General features: G+C 40.7%; 1 protein-coding gene across 1 annotated transcript in view; it reads left to right on the top strand.

The window, feature by feature from the left end:
- LOC119493886 (glutamate receptor-interacting protein 2-like) overlaps positions 1-13,921 on the top strand; it is a 288,128-nt gene that overhangs the window by 187,419 nt on the left and 86,788 nt on the right.

Here is a 13,921-nt window from a genome sequence, read left to right as displayed (position 1 = left end):
CTGGTAGGCTGGCTGATTTGTTGGTTGGTTGGCTGGTTGGCTGGTTGGCTGGCTGGTTTGTTGGTTGGCTGGCTGGTTGGCTGGTTGGCTGGCTGGCTGGCTGGTTGGCTGGTTGGCTGGTTGGTTGGTTTGTTGGTTTGTCCGTTTGGAGGATTACTCTAAAAGTCTGCGATGGATTTGAATGACATTTTTTGGAAGGGTGGGGTGAGGCACTGTGAACAATCCATTAGATTTTGGTACAACACATGTGCGTTGATGACGCATGACCCCGCCTTCTTCTTCCTCCAGAGAGAGAGACAGAGAGAGAGCGGGGGTGGGGGGGCAACAACTGTCGAATCGGCGTTTTTTCACATTAAACTTCACATTGATTCTGACCAAAGAACACGTGGTGATTGTTGGAAAGAGTAACAATGACGGTTTACGTGAGTTTTATTTTGTTTCTTTCCAGTGTGAATAAAGTGTTTTACGATGCTCCGCTACGTACAGCTGATCTCAACATAAACAACAATACACGTAGATGATGGCACAAGCTGAACGGAGAGAGGGGGCGGAGGTCTGTGCTCTCCGAGTGCCATTCTAGTTTTCAGTGCCGACTACAACATTTTGGACATTGTTGCAAAATGGCCAGGCTCAACACATGATGCCAGGACAGTGTCTGAGAGCAGCCTGAGACAGCTGTTTGAAGGACATTATGTGCCAGCCAGATGCCACTTGTTAGGGGACAGCGGCTATCCATGCAAACATAGGCTCGTTGCACCTTGCCTCCATCCAGACCAGGGACTACAGCTTTTACCCCTTTCACACCAATGACCAGGGTTGGACCAGGGTAGGTTAACCCTTTTGTCAATTCAAACCAAGCCAGTCAACCCGGGTTGAACCCTGGTTAGGACAATTCAGATACGACCTGGGTTATCTCCTTACAAAGAGAGGAGATGATAGTGGCATCATCAATATGTTCAAAAACATAAAATGCCACAGAATGATGCATGTTTTTGGGATACAGTGTAAATATATTACACACACATTTTTTACCTTTAAATGTTGAACTATGTTGTATGTATGGAGCTGTAATGTATGCAGAAACATACAGACAACATACAGATTTACATTATCTATTCATCAACATGAACCTTTTTTTCTCTGTCTATCTACAGCACCCATTTATCATTTATTAGATTACATTATGTTATCTAGTCTGGAAAGATAAAAAGTTTAAAAAGGTAACGTTACAAATAGAAGATGTGTAAACACGCTTTAAAAACAGATGTGCGTACAGCTGGCGGTACCGTGAGGTGGTCGGCTTATTAGTAACACGGTGTGTTTCTATGTAACGTAACTGCGGATCCCTCTCTTATTCAGCAAGTTTGTTATGTTCGTTTAACGTTACACTACGTTGTCTCTCACCGTCCCGTCATCTACCGCTTTTTTCTTCCTGACTGCGGACGGCCAGCAGCTCCCGCACCTCGAGGTCTCGCCACACATCCGTGTTGTTCTCGTCTGTCGTTCACCTCCGGTGTGTCTGAAATCATTCCTGCTGCTGTCGCTCCATTTCTTTATGAGCCACGGTGACCTGTGACCGTTACGTCACGGACTGTGCGCCCTCATTTGCAACCCAATAGTTTTGTCCCGCTCTGTTTGTTAGCGACCCTGGTCCGTGCAGTCCACATCGAAATCGACCCTGGTCTGACCCACCTCTCAACCTGCGGGTTAACCCTTTCATACACACAACCAACCCTGGTTCAACCCTGGTTGAGTCCTCGGTGTAAAAGGGGTATTAGAAGTATTATGCGTGGAAATAAAATTTAAAGAGCAACAAATGAGTATGGCAGTAGTTTAAATGTTTCACTCAAATAGCCTACACTGTTATGCGTTGAAAATAATTCACATTAATTTCAGGTGCTTTGAGTTAAACACTGATGATTTATTTGTATGACCTTATAGTGCCCATAAGAAAACACAGAATGTAGTTGAGCGGGGTATTGGCCCACTGAAGAGGTGGTTTCATGTGTTACATGGAGAGGTGTGGCTGATGCCAGATAAGGTCTCCAAAGTCATTACAGCCTGTGTGGTACTTAAAGGTCCCATTTTATAAAAAAGTGAGATTTTCATGTTTTTTTTTTTTATAAATCAGGCTTAAGTGCTATATAAATACTGTGAAAGTATCAAAATGCACAATCCACAGGGAAATACACACAGCTCGTATTCAGAAACTCTGCATTTGAAACAGGCTGTCAGGATCTCTGCCCATTTGTGATGTCACAAATCTACAATATTTAGAACCTTGACACAGATTTAAACGTAAACATTCTAAATGTGTCCCAGTTCATTCCTGGTTGCAGTGTATGTGAATGACATCAGCTGACAGGAAGTACAAATGGACCCAAGCTGTGGCCTAGCAGCGCAATTCTGTTGCAATTCTGTTGCAATTGCAATTTTGTTGCAATTCCGTCAAAATGCTCTAAAATGGAGTGTTTCAGACAGAGGGTAAATACAGGCATATTCAAACCGACAGAATGAGGAAAATAAAGGCTTTTTGAACATTACAGCATGTAAACATGCTGCATCTAAAAACATGTAGAAAACACCAGCCGTGCCGCTTTAGGGACTAAAAGTACTCCTGTGTCTGTTTTTGACATGTATGTGTGTGTATATATGATAATCCTCTATGCATGAAATTATTACTGTATTTACATTAGTTCATTTAGATCAAATTAAAAAAGTTTGCAGATAAAATGAGGTGATTTCTTTTGCACACTTTTTCCTTTAAACGCCATAATATCCTAATAAAGAATTGTCTTACCGTTATTATATATACAATAAAGACATGAATAAATCTGTATATGTTTTATACATACAACCATTAAAATCTGATTAGAATAATACAAAAACTGTATTTTTTACTGTTTATTACACAATGAAACTAATCTCATTCTTTAAATGAAGCACTGTTTTGAAAAATTAAGTATGTTGCAAATTTGCAGCTGAGTAGAGATTGTCAAGTGTGAGTGGATTGTTTCAGCACACTTGAGGTGTCTACACAGACTAGCCTAACATTCCAGAACATGACATCATTACAGGATGATGTCATCATTCTCATACATGAGAGAATATGTATGACGTTCTGAATGACATATGGACAACTACATTTAAAATTGTTTTCATAATGCTTCATCCATTAGTGAAGATTTTTCTCATAGTTGGAAATCTGGAACTCATTTTGAACTGATTTAAAAAAACAAAAAAAAAAAAAATAGAACCAACCTTATTCTTTAAATAAAACACTATTTTGAGAAAATTATGTATCAAAAATGAAACTGAGTAGAGATAGTCAGGTGTGGGTTTATTGTTGCAGCACACTTGAAGTGTCTAACTAAAGTTGCCTAACATTCCAGAATGTGACATCATTAAAGCTGAAGGAGGCGATATTGTAGCAAATATGATAGAAAAAAATTATTTTTGTAAAATGGTCACTATATCCTGACAGTAGTGCATGAAACAGTTCCTCTTCCTCTGTGTCCTCCGGTGTCCTCCTCTGTCCTAATGGCATCTGCAAGATTTCACAGACCGGAGGAAAACAAGCAGTCAGAGCTGATCTGAGGTCTGCTGTCCAGCTGCTGTCTATGAGAGCCGGCTGTCAATCACTCTGAACTCTGACGAAACGGTCAAACTAGGCAGCGTTGATCAAATATGAATCATTATTCTGTTACTGTAATGCCTATTTCTCTCCTCAGATGTTTTCAGAATCATCTTGTAGTGTACTGTTTAGCTGTAAAATGAGAAAGTTTGTGACCCGGCAGTCATGTTGAGATCTCTTGGGGAATACCAAGCACCGCTCTCATGACCGGAGCACAGCCAATAGGAATGCTCTCTCTCTCTGAAATGACCTGTGATTGGTCAAAGTCTCCCGTCACGGGCTAGATGTTCTAAAGCCTGAAAACAGAGCCATGAGGAGGAGCAGAAGTTTAGTTTTCTCTCAGAACACTTGAATTACAATATGCTGAAAGGTTATTATGGAATTTTTTCCCAATGATGCCAAAATTGTTTTGCCTACTGAAGCTTTAAATGATAATGACATCCCTGTAATATCTGAAAGAAAATTTATGAACATTATAAATGGCATATGGACGGCTAAAATCCTTCATCCATTAGTAAGGATTTTTCTCATAGTTGGAAATCTGGAACTCAGTCCAGTTCCATTCAAATTTGATGGGAATATATCAAAAACACAATGGAGAAATACAGAAGAGAGACAGTAGGTCCGTCTCCCTGCAAAATAAAAAGTGAACAAGCACAATTTTGAACAAGCACACCTGACTCAGTTTGTCCAGGAATGTCCTCAGCCTGGTCCCAACAACACCTCCCTTGTTTTTGTGTGTAGTGGTCAAGTTTGTACATGAAGCTCTGTTCCAGGGAAACTCTAGTTATTCTCCAGAATTCAATCTTGATCTGAATTGGCAAAAAGATTCACAGGTACAAAATCAGGAACTGGGAACAAATAGCCTGATGCAAAATGAAGGAAGGGTAAATAATGTATAGGTTTTAAAGCAGTAGATATTGACGGTGGAATGAACAAGCTTTTTACAACCATCAACTCAAAAAGAGGAACACTAATTTGCCTTCCGATTTGAACTTTGAGAGAAGTGCATTTCAAGTTTATGTTCATGTGTTCAATCAGGAACACTACTGCTTAATATACATTATAAAGTCAAATCATTGTTACTGCCCAATAGAGCAGGTACCATTTGTAAGGGTTTATAGATTCACTAACCTCAGCTTCCCAAAACAAAGCAGCTGGACTACCACTCACAACCTGAAGCCTTCCATAGAAGAACGGTTTGCTAATTTTTTCTTGAATCACCTTAGTGTGCGAAGTGCACCCCCGTAGTTTTGATTAAGGACAATCTAAGTAAAAGCAGGGCAGTGACTGGCTTTGACCGCTGTGTAGATGTTTCAATCCATAATTCTTTAGGAGCTTTAAAGGGACTCTATGTAAGAATCATAAACGTCTTGTTAACAGCGACACCTGTGGCCGTCAAGTCAACGAAAGTCAGCGTCCTGTTCCTCGCGCTTGTGTTCGCTCTACATAGACATGAACGAGCATCGCTCAACACAGTGAGGAGACACACGTCAGCTAAAAGCACAATATCACTCTATATTTCAGCTGCTTGGCAGTAATGTTAGCTGACCAGACGAAGGTCTCTCCATGAATCAATGCTGATTCTAGTGTTGGCTTTTCCTGCCTCAGCCTCCCGACCGCGGCCGGAGGGAACAGGGGAGACACCGGAGTTTTGGTCGGAGACGATAACGTTTCTCTCTGCGGAGCCCCGTCACTTCACAAGACACGGGAAACCTCTGTTGGTCTGGAGGAGCTGCAGCAGTTATTTCTGCACAAACGTCCACTGTACATTCACTAGATATTCTCAGAGCTAAACTAACTCTTCTGCAGTGTGGAGTGAGCAGCATGCACGAGAGAGGTGGAGCGAAAGAGCGAGAACGAGCGTGGTGGGTGAGTGAAGGCAGGCAGAGGAGCAGAGTACAGCAGAGTACAGCAGAGTACAGCAGAGTACAGCACAGACTCCGGCCTTCCCTTTAATGGGTAATAAACCTTGGGCAGAACAAGGCTCTGGGTGGGGCGGCCATCGGCTTCGACCGGTTGGGTAGAGAGAGGGAGAGAGAGAGAGAGAAAGAGAGAGAGAGAGAGAGAGAGAGCACGCACAGCAACCACAATAATAGCACGGCAGCTATTATAATAATAGAAATAGGACTAATGTACGTGGATAATCAAATGTACAGAAACATTTTGTTGTGCGGTTTGGTGAAGAGAACCTGAAACCGCTGCAGGATTATGAGGAGGCAGCGAGGATGTTTGTGTACTACAGAGATCACATCTCTTTCAACCTCAGGTGTTGGCAGGACAGCCTCATCGTCAGCAGCCTGCACTGAGGACACAGAGAGAGTGTGTGTGATCATACTGTATACGTGATGTTTGTGTGTTTGTGGAAAGGTCTGGTGAAAGCTTGAGGGAATCCTGCAAGATACTACAGAGCACTGTCTGTTAGTATTCCCTTCATGCATGCACACACACACACACACACACACACAGGCCTAGCAGGTGTTTCTGTATAGCTGGATGTATTTAATAAGAGCGGTGGAATTCTTCACTTACAATCCTGTAATACAAGCACAAGATACTGCACCAGTCCATACAGTAGGTATGTGTGTGATGGTGTGTTGGTCAGAAGATCCATTATTTTTCTGTAAGAAATGTATCAGATATTTAAGTTTTATGGTATGTCTGCTGAAGTACTGCTGCATGGCTCCCTTTTCCAACAGAGAGGAATTAGTACAGGTTGTTCTTGGTAACAAATGAACATGTCATGTGGTGGCTGATGGTATTAAATGTAATTTAATAGTTCAAACCATGAGTGAGTCGGCTGTTACATTTCTTGACACTGTATTTTCCTTGATGCGCACGGGAGTGAGCGGGGTAAAAACACCTGCTGATCCTGCTTTTGATTTCAATGGTCGAGATCGGAAGCCAATTTCAATCGATTTGCGATTTAAAATTCAAAATCTTAACACTCATACCCAGTAGTGGTCTCCCTTAAATAGAAGAAAAGGACAGACTAGAACATAAACTTCAAACTGATTATCATTCAATATTTGATCACTGCAATATTACAGCAGTTGGTAACACTATAATAACATCATTAATAAATGGTTAATTAAACTTTGTTTGTTAGACCTCAAGAATACACACTGTGATTTGGTAAGTAAACACTGAATGTGTATTTGTTTACAAGTAAACTCCACATGGCACCTTTAATGTAATTCATGCACATAGCCCAGTCGCCAGGAAACACATTGGCATTGTATGTTTCAGTTAACCACAGATACATTGAATGTCTACGTTTGTGCAGTCCGTCAGAGCAAGTACAAGTGTAATGAGCAACGCGCAGAGCAAAAGGCATAGTATAATGAGCGATTGTTATGAAAGTTACAAAATATAATAACTAGTATAACAAAGTGAAAAGGTACACTAAGGGTGGGTGGGAGTTGTGGTGGATGGGTCAAACAAACACAGGACTTATACCCAAGAGACTGCTGTTCGTGTTCTTTGTGAAACCAAAAGTAAAAGTTGACTTTGTGCTTGTTACGTAACGTTGTTACACTTGTTACGCAACATTACATAAGAAAGTCTGCTGTTTGTTATGTTGTTAAGTTGTTATTTTAACGCTAACCATGATCTGTTTTCTAACCTTAACCGAGTAGTTTGGTTGCCTAAACCTAACCAATCATTTCACAACGTTAATCACATGGTCCATGCATGATATGAAGTTGATGAACGTATTTATGAAACGTTTTATAGGTTCAGAAACATCGACATTCAAATGTACAAGGATATTTTTTTCTGGCGACTGGGTCAATGCACAAGACGGGAAAATGTTAGCTTACAAACTTAACTATTAGCAAGACTGTTTTTTCACCTAAATGTCACTGAGGATGCTGCTGTTGCTTAGTATTGTACTGTATACTACAACTGATACTGCAACATGTTCTACTACTGATAATATTAAGAAGAAGAATCACAAAAACAGAATAAATGCCCAAAAACCGGCAGTTAAGAGACATAGCAAGCAAATGTTACTATTTTTGGAATTGCTTAAATATGCAATTATGGTCTGAAAAAATCTTCAATTACTGTAAAAAGAAACTGTAACAACAAATGCTGAAGATTAGTCATATTCAGAATATCAAAAAATGTTGTACAAAAAATAGACAGACCTTTATGATGACATCCATCCCTTAGTCTGTCACCCCGCCTTGCACGTGCTGAAGTCATTACCGTCTGTGTTTGAAAAGACTCTCATGCTGTAAGCATTATGCCTGTGCTTCTAATGCAGGGGGGGAAATCTGGCCTGACGCCTTGTCTGTAACTCAACCTGTTCAGTAAACTGACGGCGCCAGCAGTCATTAGCCTAATCACACTCAAATTATTCATCAGAAGACGCTAATTTATCAGGCAGAGTTGGAGAACGGAGAGAAAAGGAAGCGGAAAAGAGACCTTGAAGAGAAAATGTGTTAGAGTGAAAGTGATCTGTACATCAATTCAAAAAGCCTGTAAGTGCTAACAGATCATGTGTTACAGCCTGGACACACAAGGAACGTCAGGAGCGCGTGGCGGCTGCGTTACCTGTTGTTTTTTATTTCCGCGTCCGTGTTAACAGGTTAGAGCAGCCACACTGCTCGCATGAGACACGCGTCTCTTCTAGAGAATAGAGGTCTCGCCTATTTTTGACGCCTGCCGCGTACGTCTCACAGCAGCAACAAACAATGAAAGTGATCTATTGACTGTATAATAACATCATATCAGCTACATTACTACAGTTTCGATGTCTAGACATCTGTAGAATCCTGCTTTCATTTCAAAATAAAAGCCCTCAAGCATTTTTTCTGTGGACAGAATTCCTTCATTTGTTTACACGAGGCTTTTATTCTGAAATATGTGCCGGACAGTGTTCTAGAACATGCAGTGACTTGGAAAGCTCCATGAATGAGTATAGTACGGAGTTTGAATTGTGGATTATTACTATTATTTACAAATTACCACACATTTCTTAACCTTTCTCGGTCTAAAATAAATATAAATTATATTTATAATGAAATGAAATGGCCATTAAAAGGCAAACTCTATGTTGAAAGAAAGAGCTGACAGCAGCAGCTGCAGCAGCAGACACGCAGCAGACACGCAGCTGACACGCAGCTGAAATGCAGCTGATGTGAATGCCCGATGCGTGAATCACGCAGCCACCACGCCACGCAGCCGCCACGCGCTCCTGACGTTCCTGGTGTGTCAAGGCTGTTATGCTTCCCAAAGCCTGTTGTGACAAACATAGTTGCAGTGCGCCGATACCTCCGCCACCAGAACTATGGCGACACATTTGTGGGTTTGGAGGACAAGAGCTGGAGATTCATGCTGCTGGGGGGGGGGAAGTTGTGACTAAAACAGTTTGTCTTACATCTAGTCACAGAGACCGAGATGGCCAAGTTGCCTTTAGCCTTCTTTATGTCTAACAGTGTGTGTGTGTGTGTGTGTGTGTGTGTGTGTGTGTGTGTGTGTGTGTGTGTGTGTGTGTGTGTGTGTGTGTGTGTGTGTGTGTGTGCAAGTCACTGTTTATATAACAGTGCATGTAAGACATGTACTTGTATACACACACTTTTATTTTGTGTCTTTTGGAGCCTGTGCACATGCAGGTGCCTGAATCCTTTTGGGTATGCATCAGCCTGTGCTGCCAGAGGCTGTGCATGTTAGTTTGTGTGCACATTTTCCTGTTTGTGTGTGTGTGCGTGTGTGTGTGTGTGTTGATGAGCAGCCTCTGGGGTCCATTATGCCTGTGACAGCCCCACTGCGGGAAAGCAGCCAGCCAGATAACTTATGAAAGCGGTTTAAAGCTAAATTGAATCCACAACTTATGAATTATTAAACTCATTACACCTCTGTGAAGATCGCTAAACTCCGAAACACAACAACAATGGCCTCCTTTCCACTGTCACTGCTGGGAAGAGAACTGATTTCTAAGCATTACCGGTGGGAAAGTGCTGCATATTTCAAAGGTGTTAGAGGAAAATGTGTCACGTATGGAAATTGTTGGAAGGAAAACACTTTCTATATACTGAGGTTGTTGGAACGCAAGAAACTCCTCGTTGTATGGTAGAAACGTACCTGATACAGTGATGCTGTCGGACTGTTTTGTGTAATTGCAGGCTGATAAAGAATATAGAAATTCTATAGAAGGTTTTCATGTTTAGAGAGCATCCCAGATATGTGTCATAAGACCTGTGTCATTATTGTTTTCCATCATTATATATTCAATTGTGCTCTGGTGACCATGTGCAGGTATTATCACAATAACAAAGTTGTGTTCAGTGAGTGGGTTGGACAGTTTGTGGTAAGGTAGAATAGATGTACAAACTGGATTCTAATGGCTAAGAATACATTGAATAGGCACATGTATTTGATTAATTAGGGCCCGAGCACGAATGTGCCAGGTACCCAACGGTGTCAAGGAAACCTATTGTTTTTGCTAGGATTATTATTTTTCTGCTGTGATATCGCATTTTAGAGGCACTTAGGATGCACGCAAACTCATGAAACCTGGAATACCCATCAGAACTGGCGATATCATGTTTTGTGATACTGTATCGATTCTCAAAAACACTGTATCGATTTTTAATTAATAGTTTACCGTTTGGTATTTGGCTTGAAGGATACGGAACGGATATGACGTCACGCTACTCAGACTACAACAATGAAAACGGTAACTTCCTTCTTCCTCCACATAGACTCAAATGAAGCAAATATATCAATTAAAAAACAATTGGCATTAAAACATGTATTCCAAAATCGTAAAAAAAAAAAATCACGATACAAAGGTGAATCCATTTTTTCCCTCCCCTACTGACCAAGCTGCAGTAAATGACAAGTCTGGAGTGAGAAAGTGTTGCTACAGTGTGTGTAATATGAACACGTGTACACTAATCCAATGAGAAATATCCTCTAACCCTGCGGTGTCCCTCAGCTCTGAGGGAGCATTTGAACGTTTTTCAGCTCGTTGTTTGGCTGCTCTAGCTCGGGAACGTTTGTTTTTTTTCATTTATTGAACAAACTACTAAAAATCTGAAGTTCTTCAGGGGAAAGAAAATTGCTTCATGCAGCCAACAGCCAATCTGTTCATGGTATGTGGGAAGAAAGATGACCAGCTGGATATGGTGATATAAGAAGTTATGAATAAAGAAACAAAAAAGTAGAGCTTTCACGGCAAGATTTCATCCATCCATTTTCAGCTCTGATCATCACAACCAGGGGATGCAATCTTTCAGTCTACCACAGGTCAGACACACATATAGGCTAATGAACACACATGCACACATGTGCTTGGACTGTGGGTGGAAACCCTGGTAGCGACAGCGTGAATTAGCCACGGATTTAGGATTTAAGTCTTTTAAGTATAGGGAAATGAAAACCTCTAAGCTTGGTGACAGTATCATGGAATATGTCCTATATACAGGAGCTGGAGTCAATAGCTAAAAAAAAAAAATCAAACTAACTATTGCAGTTTCCTTGTCACAGTGAAAGTGATACTTGAAGACAGTCCTGCGGAACAGAACGTGAATGTAATTTAAAGAAGAATTAAAAGCACAACTAAAAGGATTTTGCAGGACATCCTTTCCAACTGCTTAACTCTGTTGATGATAGTAAGCTGGTTTCAAATGCTGCTTCAGGTGCTGGAAAGCATTAAAAATACATATTTATTCTGCAAGTTTAGCAGAGACATTTATGTTTAAGCTGTGGTGTAATTGTCCCTCACTATAATGCAACTTAATGACACTTCTGGAGTAGGGTATGAAAGTAGTTGAGAATTGGCTTATGAATTGTTAAACGTATTCCACCCCTCTGATGAAGCAGAGGTTGTAAAGTAGGACACATCCTCTCCCCTCAGAGCCACAACAACAACAACAGCCTCCGCTCCACTGTCACAGCTGCTGTCAAACTGAGTTAGCAAAATACCTCGTATCCATATATCAGAGATGAGACCTTAGAATATGTCATTTTAAATCTAAAAGTGCTCAAGAATAAAAGTGTATGACTTCTTAATAACTAAAATAATGAACCCAATAAGACAAATCTTCAAAGATTCACTCAAAATCTCTTTGAGACCAGTTGTACACGTATCAGCCTGCACTGCCATAGAAGAGGAAAGCAACAGCAGTTTAAATGTACACAAGAGGACACTGTTTGTCGACATCGCCCCCTATAGGCGATAATATTATATTGTTACATCAGTTTCTAAATTGGTATATAATTGCCACACTAGTCTCAAATGGAGATTTTATATGTAAATATCTAATAATATCTAAATTATATAACTACAAATCATTAAATATGATATACATCTTTGTCAGCCATTGCTAATTTCTTGTACTTTGTTCTCAACTGTTTTTTGTTTTAAAAAACAAAGATGTATATCATATTTGCTGCATAGAACGTGTTGCCTGTCTAAATTGCACCAAAATCGACAAAGCACTCCCTTGGGTCCCCAGCAATAAACCCGCCAAGTGTGTGTGTGTTCCTGTCCTGTTGGACTGGAGCTTCAGGTCCACACATCCTCAGAATTAGCCCTGATAATCTCAGCCTGATTTCAGGTGATTCACATCCATGACATTGTGCCCAAAAGAGCTAAAACATGTCAACCTGCACCAGCTGTAGGAAAGCAAAGTGATAACATTTTGGACACGTTGATATCTCTACCTACTGTATCACAACTTCCAACGGATATTAAATGGAATCTATTGGTAAACTACAGCAATATATACATAATATCACAATGTGATTTCCTTTATTGAGTTTCTGATTTGTACTCTGCATCCCAGTCTCTCTTATTTCTCTCCTTTGGACTGTCCTCTGCAAATCTTAAAAATGACCTTGATTAATTGTTTGATAGATGAATTGATTTGCTGGTTGATTGATTGGTTGGAGGGTAATTTAACATTGGAGTTTGAAAGTGATGACTTGTTGCAGGCCTCCAGCCTGTGTGCAGTTACTGTAATTCAACAGTTTAAAAGTGCAGTTTCAGACACCTTTGGAGATCTGAGAAAAACTGAATGTATAACTTATCTTAATCAAATATTAATATCCTCACACTTCTCCGTCACAAAGTGTTTGCCAGAGACCATAAAACAGGACATCTGTCCCCCCCTGTGACATATAGCAATGATGGCCAAGCAGGGAGGAGACTAACCTCATCAGCACATCACTAATGGCCTTACTGGGTATTTACCAATGTGTCAAACTATTGAAAGGCACAGACTGTAACTACCTATAACTACCTGTAACTACAGGTACCTGGGAAGTCTTCCTTACACGTAATCGTCTTAAAAGGTTAATATACAAAGTAGCACTTGTGATCGTGCTAAGTAGATTATATACTGTATGAGGGAGCTTTTTCTAGTATTTACATAGCATTTTTGTAGATTTCCTGCAAATTTCACACTTGTCAGCCAGGAAACGCCCCCCCCCGACACAGCATTCAGAGAGCGTTTTGCAGCTCTTCCACTGTGGCTGTATCTGTATCTGTTCGATGGGAGAACAAACTTGGATCGTGGATCTCTAATAAAAAGCTATTATGTGTATTTCAATCAGACTCACTTAAAAAAAATAAAAAAAATAAAAATTCAAGGCTTCTTTGTTCCATTAAGAACCCTTTTCATTCAAAGATCCCCTTTTGTAAAAAAGTGTTCTTCAAGGATTGGTGAAAGCACGGGTCCTCCCAGCCCACACTCCGTGATTGTGAACCATGGTTGTCGGTTGCGCTGCACCACATCAGCCCGGCCCTTTAAGAGCCTCGTGAGGCCCGAGGATTGTTGGACGTGACTCCCATGGCCCCAGGATAACCTATTAAACTAAAACTATATGGTTAGTGAGAAGATTTATGATGTATAAAAGGGTTCTTGGTAGAACCCCCTGGGTGGGTTCTGGGTGGAACCTTTCACATCTATAACTCTTTATGTTGGGTTCTCGGTAGAACCCTTTGAAAGGGTTCCAGGTGGAACCTTTATAAAAGGGTTCTCATATAGGGACAAGCCGAAGAACCCTACATGGTTCTATTTAACACTTTTATTTCTACTAGTGTGCCCTTGTGATTGACCCAATTCAGTCTGTAATTATTACAAAAGGAAGTCAGTCGGAGAAAGATTTTTTTTTTTTAAGTTTTGAGAATGGTGTTTTGTTTTTTCTGCAATTGTATCAGGACGATGCTGCAACTGTTTGTCTAAATGATTGTACACAGCCAACCACAGTGCAGAGAGCACAGCCAAGGAGCCCACATCACAGTCAAATAAACTAACAATTAATAACATCTAT

The sequence above is a fragment of the Sebastes umbrosus genome, chromosome 1, assembly GCF_015220745.1.
Source record: "Sebastes umbrosus isolate fSebUmb1 chromosome 1, fSebUmb1.pri, whole genome shotgun sequence".
In the NCBI taxonomy this organism is placed as follows: domain Eukaryota; kingdom Metazoa; phylum Chordata; class Actinopteri; order Perciformes; family Sebastidae; genus Sebastes; species Sebastes umbrosus.
This window is presented reverse-complemented; position numbering and strand designations above follow the sequence as displayed.